Below are 16,265 nucleotides of genomic sequence, written 5' to 3'. Positions count from 1 at the left end.
AACCATCTTCAGTCAGTAGCACCAAAGGGATGATCCATTTTGGCCTCCTCCTGAGGTCACCACCATCACAGATGCTGGTCTTCAGTGAATTGTATTCAATTCACATGATATGAAGAAACAGCTGAAGGTCATTACAAGATACAGCAAAGACTAAAGCCCTAACAACATCCTAGCTGTAGTACTGTAGACTTGTGCTCCAGAACTAGCTGCTACAACATTGGCACCTACAAGACAATGTGGAAAATTACCCATTCATGTCCTGTCCTCAAATAACAGGACAAATCCATCCTGTCAATTACCACTCCATCAATTGACTCGCAATCATTAGCAAAGTCATGGAAGGTGTCATTGACCAAGCACACTTACTAAGCAATAACCTGCTCAACAATGCTCTGTTTGGGTTCCGCCAGGGTCGCTTGGCTCCTGAACTCATCATAGCCTTGGCACAAACATGGACAAAGGAGCTGAACTCAAGAGGTGAGGTGTCAGCAACAGTCCTTGACATCAAGGTAGCATTTGAATGAGTATGATATCAAGGAGCCCCAGCAAAACTTAAGCCAATGAGAATCAGGAGGGAAACTCTCCACTGATTGGAGTCATACCTAGCACAAAGGAAGATGGTTGTGGTTGTTGGGCGCCAATTATTTTAGCCCCAGAACATTACTTCAAGAGTTCCTCAGGCTAGTGTCCTTGGCCCAACCATCTTCAACTGCTTCATCAATGATCTTCCTCAATGATAAGGTCAGAAGTGGGGATCTTCACTGATGATTGCATAGTCTTCAGTACCATTCGTGACTCTTCAGACACTAAAGCTGTACTCACATGCAGCAAGACCTGGACAACATTCAGGCTTGGACTGCTAATTGGCTAATATTTGTACCACACAAGTACCAGGCAATGACCATCTTCAACAAGAGAGAATCTAACCATTTCCCCGTGCATTCAAATGCATTACCTTTGCTGAATCCTCCTGCAACATCATCTTGGGTGTTACCATTGACCAGAAACTGAACTAGACCAGCAATTTCAATACTACAAGAGCAGGTCATAGGCTGAGAATTCTGGATGACTTCTCCTGACTCCCCAAAGCCTCCACCATCTACAAGGCACAGGCCAGGAGTGTGATGGAGTACACTCCACTTGCCTGGATGAGTGCAGCTTCAATAACACTCAAAAAGTTTGACACCATCCAGAACAAAGCAACCCACTTGATCAGCATCCCGTTCACCACATTAAACATTCAACCGCTCCACAGCTGGTGCACAATGGCAACAACTGAGTCCAGCTACAAGATCCAATGCAGCAACCCATCAAGGATCCTTCGACAAGTGCTTTCTAACCCATGAACTCTACCACTTGGAAGGACGAGAGCAGCAGACACTTTGGAACACCACCGCCTGCAAGTTCCCCTCCAAATCACACACCATTCTGATCTGGAACTGTATCACTGTTCCATCACTGGCACTGGGTCAAAAATCTGGAACTCACTCCTTAACAGCACTGTGAGGGTACCTATGTCACATGGGCTGCAGCAATTCAGGGCTGCTCACCACCACCTTCTCAAGAGAAGTCAGGGTTGGGCAACAAATTCTGACCTTACCAGTGATGCGTACGTCTCAGCTATGAAAAATTAAAAAAGCAAATTGCATTTGTCCACATTGAACTTTAATGTCAGCTGCAAGTCCTGCCAAGTTCTGTCTCTAGAGTTTTGCTTGTTCAGCCTCCAGCTCTACCTTTTGTCAAGTGTTCAGACATTCTTTAATGTGAGGTACACTACATAAATATGAACAGTTGTTGCTTGGAATTATCTACCAAATGAGACAGTGCAGTGAAAGACATTGTGGGTATTGTGTGATTTAATAGTGGATAACAATGTCCCAGTTGTTATACTACTGTCAGCCTATGAGAGACTTGAAACATCAATGTACTGGATGGCCTTTTCTATCTTTTTCTTATGTTCTTAAACTATGGTTTCAGTTACTTCAGAATACTAAGCAGATAAGACAATGTCAGCATTTACATTAAGTATCTGCCTAAAGTTTTAATGGATTCCTTTCATTTAAGATGTGGAAACTGAGATGGACTTCCTTCCAAGAGTTCTCCTGCTTTTGTGTCTGGTGACACAAGGGGAAAACACAGTCAATCCTACAGACAAACGGACAATTAAAAAAGAAAAAGAAAAAAATGAATGAGAAAAAGAAAATCCGAGAAAAAAGGGTGAAAAAGAGTATATTAAAGCCACATTTAGCCAATACTGAATGATGCTATACGGGCCATTTTTCAGCAAAAAAAAGAATGTTTCACTTCCATCTTCCTTAGTTCAGAAGTTGGGAAAGGACAATGCCACTCTGGAATGCAAAGATATATATAGGCTAATGACGAATACTCTATCACCATGATTACAATCTTTAATGAGTAAGCCGAGAATCTGAGAAGGACATCAGCTTTCTTCAGTCATTAAAATTGGAATGGTGGTACCACAGGCTATTAGAATTTGGTTCAGCTTCAAAGCTATCATTCATTTTGGCAAGGTTTTACATCAGCTGTTGTTATACTACTGCCAGCCTTATCAGGCAAAAACTAACTCTTTTAAGTGATTTCTAACTGGCTGAAAGCTGCTCTTCTCGTGAATAGCAGGGCAGCATGATTCGTTAAAGTCACTTTTCGCATATCGAGTAAAGGACGAATCTGGAGTGTTTTCCTTAACACAGGTTTAATCACAAGAGCACCGGCTCCCCTTTTCCTCCCCCTATACCAGTGTAAACCAGTCCTTATATACTTAGGAATAATTCCCTAATCTTCCCCCAATTCATAACAGATACTCTCACTTACAAACTAAAGCGTGCACTTCATTTTAACAGGATCCCAAAATTAACAGATTCCCTTATTTCTTAAGAAAAAATAAGTGCATTTTTATTTTAGAGAAATAAATCACACAAGGCTCACATCATGAGTTATCCTTTTCACAATAATTTCTCACTAGAAGTGTTCTTTTTGGTAAAACAATCTAATGCCTGATGTCTTGTATCTACCCATTTGAGTTTAGGGGTTTCCTTTTTCTCCACTATTTGTTTTAGACTTGTAAGATCAATTCTTAATCTTATTTCATTACACACTTTGTACAATGCACATTATCCCAAAGACAACAATTGCCTATATAACATTCTATTTGTACATTTTCTTCGGCATTTCTCTCATTTAGAATTTCTCCTAATATCTTTGATAAAAAGAATGCCATGACAACTTTCTCAACAAGTGCAAGAGTCTCAGCAGTCAGGGTACTTTTTTACAAAGATCCTTATTTTATTGGCTTCCCAAGGGGCAACATTTCCCACTTTCCCCCATTAGAAATATTATAAAACCTGCTTCACTTGAAAACCCATCACAAAGGTTTGCATGAGAGGCATCACTAAAAACAATCAACTTTGTATCCTTAGGGTCACCCAAAGATGGAAATTTCACATATTTCTTCATCTTTAATTTTTTTAATGTTTTGTTCAACTGTAAAATGTCCTGGATCTTGGGTTGTTTCATTATAGTACTCAGTTGTAAGACATCAAAACTTGCATCCCACCTTGTCTGTGTGCCCAGCCAGTTCAACTGTCCGACTAGACTTCACAGAAGCTCCGTCTCATCTTTGGAAGCATCTGCATCTTTTTGTGAGGATCTAGCCTGATTAACTGTGATAGAGTTAATGCGTTCTAAATAAGATTGTTGATGTAAAGTAACATCAGACACATACTGTTTTATTTCCAACACAACACATTTAAAGGCCCCAGGAGCGCGACTCCCAACCTTAAATTCTGGTCTAACGCTGTCAATAACATGGTTTTGAAACTCACCAGCACCACCCCATAGGAAGCTATCAACATGCATCCCAAAGATGCCAGAGAGCTTCCTGCCATGATACCAATAAACATGACAGGATCTGCCTTAATTTGGAGACAACCCAATTTTAACAACACTGATCGAAAAGTATATTGCTCAAACCACATACACATTTATTTAGCTTCCAAAGTCTTCCTGTAACATCTGGCATTTCCTTAGGTGATTTGAGGAAACATTTCCCTCTGGAGAAATGCAGCTTTTATGTCTATTTATGTCTCCCAAGAAAATGTCGGCAAAAGGTGCAAAAACATTTTCAAAATTATCTTTCCTGCTGTGGGTGAGTCCACTCTGATCTCTCTATCTGCTAAGCATTCTTCAAAACCACAGGCCACTAACCTAGCCTTGACCTTGTATGCTCCATCCAGTTAGGACTTTTCCCTGCAGATCCACCTATGCGATAATGCTGGCTGGCTGCTATCTGAATACACGCTAAACTCCTTCCAACTGTCTAACTCTCCCATATAGCTTTATTCCCTAATTTGTTGGCTGTTACAAAAACCTCTGAATCATAGGGACCCCGCTTCTATTATTTTGTCGTGATGGTTCAGCATTCTCCATTCTACTATGTCATCTGGTCAAACTGCAGCCTCGACTTGCCTGTTGAAGCCTTTCTAGGTTGCTACTAATAGATCTCTCTGCATACCCCGAGGCCTTTTCCATTGTACATGAAATCTTCCTCACCTGGGAGTCATCGCTGGACCCCATTACTCCAACATGACTGCGCTTCCTTGCTTGCCATTGTCATACGCCATTCTCCCAGTCCATAGGGTTCACTGCTTGTTTATCGTCCTGGGCAGTCAACTAATTCTTATATTATCCAGTAGGTTTCCCTGCCCGTACCACTATCGTCACATCCTTCCATTACTTGATCCTTCTAGGCGATACAATACCCAAGAACCCACTTTGGCCAGCTGACCTCTGGAAAAACTAGCCCTTTTACGTTCACCACAATCTGCTTTTCTACCAGTGTCTAACTGTTGATCTAGCTTATCTTGTCCCTCCGGCTCTGCCCTGCAAAATATATGAGTATGCAATGCACATGGGGCTTCATCAAACCGTATCACATTATCAGTATTCGGAAATTATAATTGATTCCGATGACCTGTGAGGAATGAGCCTTTATTGTCTGGTTATCATTTTGGATAATCACAGTTTTCCCCTCGCATCCTATAACTTTTCCTGGGCCTTTCCAATCTCTGTGCCCCCCTCTCGTAATAAGCCAGATTATCTGAAATAAAGACTACTTCAAACAGCCTTATGCGATGTTGCAAAACTCTCTGAATTCTTTCTGAAACCTCAGCATTTATAAAAAGTTTCCTGTCTGCATTCATGTAAGGCATTCAAGTGGGCAGAGAAAATAGAGCTAACGGTTGTTCCTTGCAGACCAGGGGGAGCATCCAACAGCACCAAAGGCAACTTCGGATTCCTTCCATATGTCAATTGGTACAGGTTATACCCCCCCCCAACCATTTGCAAAGAATTTTTACTGCCCATCCAGCGTCATTTACAACTTGCAAAGCGGATGGTCAGCCAGTATTTTACCTAACATCTCGTCAACTACTGCATGATTCCTCCCACACAAACCATTGCTGAATGGGCACTCAGCTGCAGTATTCATGACTATAATATTAAGTTCTCACATATGTCCAGGAATTCATCATTTACAAATTCTCCTCCATTATCCATCAAAAATTTTGTTGGCATTCCTAGTCCAATACCAACCCATTTTCCCATGACCTTGTCTACAATGGTCTGTTTGACTTTGCCATTTATCACCGTAGATAGGGCAAATCTAGTCTCCATATCCATAAAGTGTAACAATAAAAGCCTCGATCCTTGTCCCATACTATTAGGTCCTATTGCCACTATGTCATTAAATCCTCTGGTTAGTTGAAGGCTTACCACACTGGCATTTGACATAAATGGCACACTGAGTCGTAACTTGCTCAATAAGAGTTTCATATTCACTGTTGACTATGCCAAGATCCCACAGCAGAGCTTTTAATTTCGGTGATGAAGGATTTGTGAATTGTCTTTGTAATTTCCAAATAATTCTTTCCTTGTCAACCAACTTGAAATCAATAATACATCCTGAACTTTTTGTCAAGAAATACCTGGCTTCCTCAATCATCTGCAGTAATGTCCTGATCCAGTGAAGTGTAAATCCACAGCTTTCCTGAATACAGGTGCTTTGTCATTTTCCATATCTAGTTTCATTTGCGCCTTTTTCAACAATGAATGTATCTCATTAGAGACCACATTAGAACTAATTAAGATATTTTATCCAGCTATCTTTCATGGGATGACCACACCTTTGAAAGACTTTAGTGCATTATCGTCCCCAAACCTAAAGCAGGTAGAGCTTTCATACTCTTTAACCTTCTGCTGATCTTCCTTGTCAAGAGATTCCAAATAGCAACTCAGCAAATTCACCCCACACACAGCAGCAGCACAACTGCTATCCAACAACACACAGTTGAACAAATCAGTGACCAAAAGACTCATTAGTGGACTCAAGCTCCCAGTAAGTAATACAAATCATTCACAGCAGTCATCATCATCATCATTCTCAACGTCAGAATTGTCTGTTTCATGCATTACCTCAAGAACACAAGTTTTTCATTTCGGGAATTCATTGTGTAATTATATTTGGAATCACAATGATAACACCTTTTTTTTGCGTTCATTGGATGTGGCATCGCTGGCTAGGCCAGCATTTATTGTCCATCCCTAATTGCCCTCGAGAAGGTGGTGGTGAGCTGCCTCCTTGAACTGCTGCAGTCCAGGTGGTATAGGTACATCCACATTGCTGTTATGGAGGGAGTTCTAGGATTTTGACCCAGAGACAGTGAAGGAACGATGATATAGTTTCAAGTCAGGATGATGAGTGCCTTGGAGTGGAACTTCCAGGTGGTGGTGTTCCCATGCAACTGCTGCCCTGGTCCTTCTAGGTGGTAGTGGTCGTGAGTTTGGAAGGTGCTGCCTAAGGAGGCTTGGCGAGTTCCTACAGCGCATCTTGTAGATGGTGCACACTGTTGCCATTGTGCATCGGTGGCAGAGGGAGTGAATGTTTGTGGATGGGGTGTGAATCAAGTGGGCTGCTTTGTCTTGGATGGTGTCAAGCTTCTTAAGTGTTGTTGGAGCAACACTCAGCCAGTAAAGTGGAGAGTATTCCAGCACACACCTGACTTGTGCCTTGTATTAGGTGGACAGGTTTTGGGAAGTCAGGAGGTGAGTTAGTCGCCGCAGGATGCTTAGCCTCTGACCTGCTCTTGTAGCCACAGTATTTATATGGCTAATCCAGTTCAGTTTTGGGTCAATGGTAACCCCCAGGATGTTGATAGTGGGGGTTATGTCATTGAATATCAAGGCACAATGGTTAGATTCTCTCTTGTTGGAGATGGTCATTGCCTGGCACTCATGTGGAGCGAATGATACTTGCCATTTGTCAGCCCAAGCCTGGATGTTGCAGGTGAAGATGGTTGGGCCGAGGGCACTAAAGAACTCCTGCACTGATGTCCTGGAACTGAGATGATTGACCTCCAATAATCACAATCATCTTCCTTTGTGCTAGGAATGACACCAACCAGTGGAAAGTTTTCCCCCTGGTTCCCATTGACTCCAGTTTTGCTAGGGCTCCTTGATGCCACACCTGGTCAAATGCTGCCTTGATTTCAAGGGTAGTCACTCTCATCTCACCTCTGGAGCTCAGACTTTTGTCCATGTTTGAACCAAGGCTGGTAAAGTGATCAGGAGCCGAGTGGCCTTGGCGGAACCCAAACTGAGAGTCAATGAGCAGGTTATTGTTAAGCAAGGGGGTAGACAATGGCTTAGTGGTATTGCTGCTGGATTAGCAATCCAGGGACCCAGGATAATGCTCTGGGGACCCGGATTCGAATCCCGCCAAGGCAGATGGTGGAATTTGAATTCAATAAAAGTCTGGAACTAAAAGTCTAAAGATGACTATGAAACCATTGTTGTAAAAACCCTTCTGGTTCACTAATGTCCATTAGGGAACCGGTCTGGCCTACGTGTGACTCCAGCCACTCAGTTGTAACAAACTGCTACAAAGTCACAAAAAAGGAATGAAACCGGATGGACCACCCGGCATTAACCTAGGCACTGGAGACGACAACGGTAATCTCAGACCTGTCGACCCTGCAAAGTCCTCCTTACTAACATCTGGGAGCTAAAATTGGGAGAGCTGTCTCACAGACTAGTTAAGCAACACCCTGACATAGTCATCCTAACAGTATCATACCTTACAGACAATGTCCCAGACTTCACCATCACCATCCATGGGTACATCCTGTCCCACCACCAGGACAGACCCAGCAGAGGTGCCGGCACAGTAGTATACAGTCGGGAGAGGGTTGCCCTGGGAGTCCTCAACATCGATTCCAGCGAAGTCTCATGGCATCAGGTCAAACATGGGCAAGGAAACCTCCTGCTGATAACCACATACCGCCTTCCCTCAACTGATGAATCAGTGCTCCTCCATGTGTAACATCACTTGGAGGAAGCACTGAGGGTGGCAAGTGCACAGAATGTACTCTGGGTGGGGGACTTCAATATCAATCACCAAGAGTGGCTCGGTAGCACAACTACTGACTGACCTGGCCGAGTCCTAAAGGAAATAGCTGCCAGACTGGGTCTGCAGCAGGTGGTGAGGGAATCAGCTAGAAGGAAAAACATTCTTGACCTCATCCTCACCAACCTGCCTGCCGCAGATGCATCTGTCCTTGACAGTATCAGTAGGAGTGACCACCGCACAGTCACTGTGGAGACGATGTCCTGCCTTCACATTGAGGATTCCCTCCATTGTGTTGTGTGGCACCACCACCATGCTAAATGGGATAGATTTCGAACAGATCTAGTAACTCAAGACTGGGCATCCATGAGGCGCTGTGGGCCATCAGCAGCAGCAGAATTGTACTCAAACATAATCTGTAACCTCATGACCCAGCATATTCCTCAGTCTACCATTACCACCAAGCCAGGGATCAACCCTGGTTCAATGAAGAGTGCAGGAAAGCATGCCAGGAGCAGCACCAGGTATACCTAAAAATGAGGTGCCAACCCGGTGAAGCTATAACACAGGACTACTTGCGTGCCAAACAGCATAAGCAGAAAGGGATAGACAGGGCTAAGCAATCTAACAGCCAATGGATCAGATCTAAGCTCTGCAGACCTGCCACGGCCTGTCATGAATGGTGGTAAACAATTAAACAACTCACTGGAGGAGGAGGCTCCACAAATATCCCCGTCCTCAATGATGCAGGAGCCTAGCACAGCAGTGTAAAAGATAAGGTTGAAGCATTCACAACAATCTTCAGGCAGAAGTGCCAAGTGGATGATCCATCTCGGCCTCCTCTGAAGCTCCCCAGTATCACAGATGCCAGTCTTCAGCCAATTAGATTCACTCCAGGTGATAGCAAGAAACAGTTGAAGGCACTGGATATAGGCCCTGACAATATTCTGGCAATAGTATTGAAGACTTGTGCTCAAGAGCTTGCCGCGCCCCTAGCCTAGCTGTTCCAGTACAGCTACAACACTGGCAACTACCCGGCTATGTAGAAAATTGCCCAGGTATGTCCTGTACACAAAAAGCAGGACAAATCCAACCCAGCCAATTACTGCCTCATCAGTCTACTCTTCATCATCAGTAAAGTAATGGAAGAGGTCATCAACAGTACTGTCAAGCAGCACTTGCTTAGCAATAACCTGCTCACTGTTGCCCAGTTTGGGTTCCGCCAGGGCCATGCAGCTCCTGACCTCATTACAGCCATGGTCCAAACATGGACAAAAGAGCTGAACTCCTGAGGTGAGAGTGACTGCCCTTGAAATCAAGGCAGCATTTGACCAAGTGTGGCATCAAGGAGCTCTAGGAAAACTGGAGTCAATGGGAATCAGGGGGAAATCTCTCCACCGATTGGAGTCATGCCTAGCACAAAGGAAGCTGGTTGTTGGAGGTCAATCATCTCAAATCCAGGACATCACTGCAGGAGTTCCTCAGGGTAGTGTCTTCGGCCCAACAGTCTTCAGCTGCTTCATCAATGACCTTCCTTCCATCATAAGATCAGAAGTGGGGATGTTCGCTGATGATTGCACAATGTTCACCACCATTCGTGACTCCTCAGACACTGAAGCAGTCCATGTCCAAATGCAGCAAGACCTGGACAATATCCAGGCTTGGGCTGACAAGTGGTAAGTAACATTCACGCCAAGCAAGTGCCAGGCAATGACCATCTCTAGCAAGGGAGAATCCAACCATCAACCCTTGATGTTCAATGGCATTAGCATCATTGAATCCCCCACTATCAACAACCTGGGGGTTACCGTTGACCAGAAACTGAACTGGACTAGCCATATAAATACTGTGGCTACAAAAGCAGGTCAGAGGCTAGGAATCGTGCGATGAGTAAATCACCTCCTAACTTCCCAAAGCCTGTCCACTATCTACAAGGCACAAGTCAGGCGTGTGATGGGATACTCCCCACTTGCCTGGATGAGTGCCGCTCCTACAACACTGAAGAAGCTGGACACCATCCAGAACAAAGCAGTCCACTTGATTGGCACCACATCCACAAACATTCACTCCCTCCACCACCGACGCACAGTAGAAATAGTGTGTACCATCTACATGATGCACTGCAGGAATTCAACAAGGCTCCTTAGACAGCACCTTCCAAACCCACAATCACAACCACCTAGAAGGACAAGGGCAGCAGATACATGGGAATACCACCACCTGGAAGTTCCCCTCCAAGTCACTCACCATCCTGACTTAGAAATATATTGCCGCTCCTTCACTGTTGCTGGGTCAAAATCTTGGAACTCCCTCCCTAACAACAATATAGGTGTACCTACACTCATGGACTACAGCGGTTCAAGAAGGCAGCTCACCACCACTTTCTCAAGGGCAACTAGCAATGGGTAACAAATGCTGGCCCAGCCACCGAAGCCCATATCCCGTGAATGAATTTTTAATAAGTGCCACTTAATAGCAATGTTGATGACCCCTTCCATCATTTTACATTAAAAAAGCTAAAAGCCAGCAATTCTGGGAAAGGGTCATAAAGCTCCATTACAGATAGAAATTATTCATATGGTTTCCCAGAATCAAGGAAGATTTTAGAATTCAAGGTAGTTAATTTGCATTTCTACCTAGGAAGAGGTAGAAGAGTATCACTTTGCCAATAAAGTAGTAATTCAGGGTGGAGCTTAGTTAGAGAGTTCTTTTGTTTATCTGTGTCCATTTGCTGACAGAAACAGGCAGTTCAGTTTGGGAACAGACATAGGCAGTTGTAGTTTTGTTTTGGTGAAGACTGCATTTTACCGGATCGAGATAGCCAATGACGATGGTCAGTTAGGCCTGCATTTCGAGCAGAGAAAATACTAACTTCATCATTCACCACATGACATGTGGGTGGGGCTCTATCTCAGTTTGGATTTTGAGGGTAAAGCTGCTGGAAGTTTGGCTCTAGCTTGCAGCTAGTGGAAAAATTCTACAGTGGTCCTCACAGAGGTTTGTGGCAGAAAGCAGTCTGCAGAATTAGCTTGGGAAGCTATGGGATGGCAATTGGAACTACTGGCAATCTGAACAAAGAGTCTAGACATCCAGAGTTGTGAGATCAGTGAAGGAAAAGGTGGAGGATCACATTACCACTAAGCTAATAGAAGGACCTTCACAGAATCTTACCTCGAAGGAATTGCTGAAATACTGAGAAGTAAATTCCAGAGGGCGTGGCATACCTTTTCAAATGGTCCCAGGAAAAGTGAACGGATGTTTAAGGTTTCATAAGATAAGGGAACTCTTGGGATGGTGGGAGGGGTGAAGAGCAAAATTTACAGCTGCTTATAGTAGGAGTCTTATAAGCTAGAGTTAAGTTAATAGTGCTTACTTTGTTTAATTCTTTTTAAGATACAATAACGTTTGTATTTGTTTAAAAACATGAAATCTTGTGGCATAGTTGGTTAATTGTCAGGTGTTCGGATTTCTGCTTTGAATATTAACTGTCCCTACCAGGATCATGACAATCTATTCCATAATGCATTAGTGCGTACATTTTAATTTTTAATTTCCCAGTAAGCATTCTTTGCAGCTCATTTGCACCCACAGTGCAAGACACAAAGTTAGGGAGAATAATTTTGCCCTGTGGTCAATATGCTTCTATTTGATGTGACTTTTAATTTGTTTTCTGGGTTAACTCTGGTTAAGCCCATTAAAAGCAACAACAGAATGGTTTAAAAAACAAAAAAACTGTGGATGCTGGAAATCCAAAACAAAAACAAAAACAGAATTACCTGGAAAAACTCAGCAGGTCTGGCAGCATCGGCGGAGAAGAAAAGAGTTGACGTTTACGGAATGGTTTGACTGATTTTAGTACAGGACAGGCACTTACACAGGAAAGTGAGGGCAAAAGTAATTTTCCCTTAAATTGCTGTTCAGTTTAAGAACGACACTGACATTGTTTAGAGATTAGGTGCCACCCTTGTATCTGATAGAGCAGAAAGGGAGATAAGGAAAAATATATTAAAGTAATATTAAAACCATATTTTCTTTTAAAATATGGAAGGACACTGCATTATCTGGTCACTTGGAAGCTGACCTGGATTTTTTTTTAAAAAGGGTCATAAGTTCACCTTTGGACTGGGAGCAAGCACACCTTTTCCAAGAAATCACTTGACCAGCATGGTACCTGAGCGGGAAGAGCTGTTTGCTTGTTTGCTCTGCAATTATTTTAATGGATGGGGAAAAAAAACTGGTTTAAAGGCAAAGGCTACTGGACATCACAGGGATGAGTTTTAAGTTTTGGACTTGGTATTTTGAATTCAGTTGGGACTCAACTGTGAAAGCAAAAAGCTATCCAGCTTGCCTTCGCCTTGCCTGAAATAAAGTGGTTGTCACTATTTGGCTAAGGATCCTCAGCTCAGTGGGACTTTCATGTCTTTGGAAAATGGATAGACTGAGACAAGAAGGATTGATCTGGCTATATTCTCCTCCAGCCGAAGATCCGCTGGTGAGAACCTCCAGACACCTTCTGGGTCTTCACATGAAGGGGCTCCAGATCAAGTGTCAAAACCCTGCGAACTTTATCCTTTATTTTATAAAACCTATCCTCCAAAACCCATCCCTGCAGAGACCCTATCTGTTTGTCCTGGTGTGTGCATGTGCATGCACGTGCATACAAATTTTAGAAGTGATAGTTACACTTCCAGATTACAATTGTGTGGTAACAGGTCTTGCAACTTGTTTTAAAAAAAGTTTTGTTTTATAATAAATCAATCATTCTGAGTTTATTGAAAGAGGCCTGGTTAAATTTTCCTTTATCCTGGGTCTAACAGTAGCAAAGTTAAATAATTGGCCATTTTGGTGAATGAGTTAAACTTTTCAACTAACGGTGCAACCTGTGGAGTAGTGGGGCTAGATAATCTGTGCACTCCTCCCATCCCGATCATAACAAGAATCAAAGCTCCATTGTGTCCCGTAACATTCCATCATGGTCTCAAAAAATAGAGAATGGTTAAAAGAATTTCACATTTTTAAGTGATTTAAGGAATATACATGATTCCTTTCATGGTAATATTCTACAGAGAGCTTGTGTAAAACCTAAAACCAGAGGTGGCAGCAAATGGGTAATGAAATGTAATACACTGTCACACTGAAATTCTCAATAGAAATGAGTCAGAATTTAATCTACGTCATGGATAACAGAATTGGAATGCTTCAGGCCAATTTCTTTATGGCAGCTTTTAAACAAATAAAATCAACATTTTACTGCTGTTCACAAAACAAAACAATACCTTGAAGCTAGCTCTTCTTGACACCATTCACAAGCAAAGAGATTTTTTTCAAAACATGGACAAATTTGCAAAAACTTAGTACAGTATTATGGTAGAAATAATGCTGCATGATCCCTTTACTGCTTTTAATGTGGATTTTTGAGTCACTTGAGGATGAGGTTTGAAAATCTTCTCCAAAGAAATATCAATTTTCAGAATTTTTTTAAAATATGAATGTCCCTTGAAGAAAACACAAGCTCTCTGTAGAATCTTACCATGAAAGAAATCATGTAAATTCCTTAAATCACTTAAAACTGTGAAATTCTAGTTAATTTAATTAAGCTAATAATTAATTATTGGACCACGCTATCATTTAATTAGCATAGAAAACATGTGCATTTTGGATTGCAGGCCCATTTACAGAAGTGACTGAGAGGTCACTTAATGCCAAAATCCACAAACAATTTGGGGTTTTGCATGGCTGTCGAAGCAGATTTTAATTGTTATCTGAACGAGTCAGAACAAGAGGAGAGTTTACTGGATCCTTTCCATAACTCTGTGTGAGTTATTAGAACTCAGAGAGCCAGGCAGTGAAAAATGGAACTAGAGTTTAACTTTTATGCACTTAGAAGCATTAATTTACAGGGCACACATTACGTATCATCTCAAATCCAACCACAGTTTCAACCTGTTCCTATATATATATATGAACACAAGAGAGTCCCTAATTAATGACCATCATTTTTATATAGTTAAACACCCAATTGATATACAATTAACAGACTTACAAAAAAAAATCAGGATCAGCAGAAATCAAGAAATAAAGCTGGACACAAAAGTAGAAAATTGATACATTCAACAAGCAAGAATGGAATTGAGCAAAATTAACTAAATAATGAAGCAGGATTAATTAATTCAAAGCAACATTACAGAATCAAGGGAAATGTCACCAAATAAACAAATTACAGAAGGAATGCAAACAAAAGGCTCAAGTTGCCGCACAATTCGAGAGAGAAGGTAGGCAGGTGTTTGGAGGGCATCGGATAAAGACTAAGCTGCGGAAAGAGCCAGCATATAGCCAGAGACTTTAGGGTTTAGGCCCGAGCGAAGAAAGGTTGAAATGGTAAGTGGGTCCCAATCAATGAGTGACAAGATGTGAAGCATCAAGGGCAAGGAAAAATCAAAAAATGCTGAGTATGGGGACTAAGCATGTGTAAGATAATTTAGGAGGAGAGGGTCAGGATAGGGAAGCTGCAGATTGAAAGGGAGGCCAGGAGAATAAAGAAAAAGGCAGGAAGAATAAAGCTGGCAGCAAGGGAATGGGTGACCTGGAAGGATAAATAACATTTTAAAATTTATATTTAAAATTTAAATAGAAAATAATCTTCCATATATTAAAAATCTTACATCTTCACCCATTTCGCAGCAACTTTTCCATTTTAAATTTCATTGTCTATGTTTATAATGGAAATTACCTCTGCAAACTTGTTCTGCTATAATTGCACTCCATATAAAGAGGTTTCTCTGTTATCTGCCCTAAATACTTGGCATTTAATGTTATGTGGGTGCTTGTTGCTCAGCATCCCTAAAACACTAGAAACTTCATTTCTTTCTACTCTGTCCTATCCCTTCATAATTTTAAATACTTCTATCAAATGAGCCTGAAATTTCCTCTATTGGAATGAAAACGACCCCAATTTTTCAAAACTTTCTTTCTATTGTGTGGATCTAGTATTTGAAAAGGTGGGTAAATGAGATAATTATATCGACAAGTTGTTGAAATGAGATTTGGAACATAGCCCTGCTGGTAAACAAGTTCAATTTGAGACAGGACACCAAACACACTAGGTGGTATCAATATCTGACAGAGACCAATCATTTGAAATAACTGCCATGGCTCTAATCAATGTCATGTTATATCTAAAGCCCACAATGTTTTAACATGATGGACCAGTGTTCAAGTGAATGGCTTAATTAGATGTCTGCATAGCAAGGTAAGGAAGTGTGACACTGGATAACTTCCTAAATCCCTTATTTATCAGAAAAGGAACCCAATGGCTGACAGCATGCCAAAAGAAATGTCACAAGGCACTGTGGAATTGTTTAATCACACATTCTTATCCCCTAACTGAGATTAACTTGAACAACAAAGATCCTAGTTCGAAAGCAATGGCCTGAAGATTCAAGACACACATTTGGGTGGGTGTTGGCAAAATAATTTAGGGACTCAGATGCAGATGATGAAATTAAAGTTGAAGTTTGTGTAGGGCTACCATTCCTAGAAAATATATTTTGGTAGCCTATGTTTCACTGTTGGCTATATTTTTACCCAGGCTCTAAATTTCGTGTCAAAAACAGAAACAGAAATACCTGGAAAAACTCAGCAAGTCTGGCAGCATCGGCGGAGAAGAGCACAGTTGACGTTTCGAGTCAACCCTAAGAGTCATGAGGACTCGAAACGTCAACTTTGCTCTTCTCCGCCGATGCTGCCAGACCTGCTGAGTTTTTCCAGGTATTTCTGTTTCTGTTTTTGTTTTGGATTTCCAGCATCCGCAGTTTTTTGTTTTTATCTCTAAATTTCATGTAACAGG

General features: G+C 41.9%; 1 protein-coding gene across 14 annotated transcripts in view; it reads right to left on the bottom strand.

The window, feature by feature from the left end:
- Positions 1-16,265, bottom strand: part of invs (inversin) — a 429,324-nt gene that overhangs the window by 332,653 nt on the left and 80,406 nt on the right. The window lies entirely within an intron of this gene.

Source organism: Carcharodon carcharias, chromosome 3, assembly GCF_017639515.1.
Source record: "Carcharodon carcharias isolate sCarCar2 chromosome 3, sCarCar2.pri, whole genome shotgun sequence".
Taxonomy (NCBI): Eukaryota; Metazoa; Chordata; class Chondrichthyes; order Lamniformes; family Lamnidae; genus Carcharodon; species Carcharodon carcharias.
The sequence above is the reverse complement of the archived record's forward strand: the minus strand, read 5'-3'. Positions and strand labels throughout refer to the sequence as shown.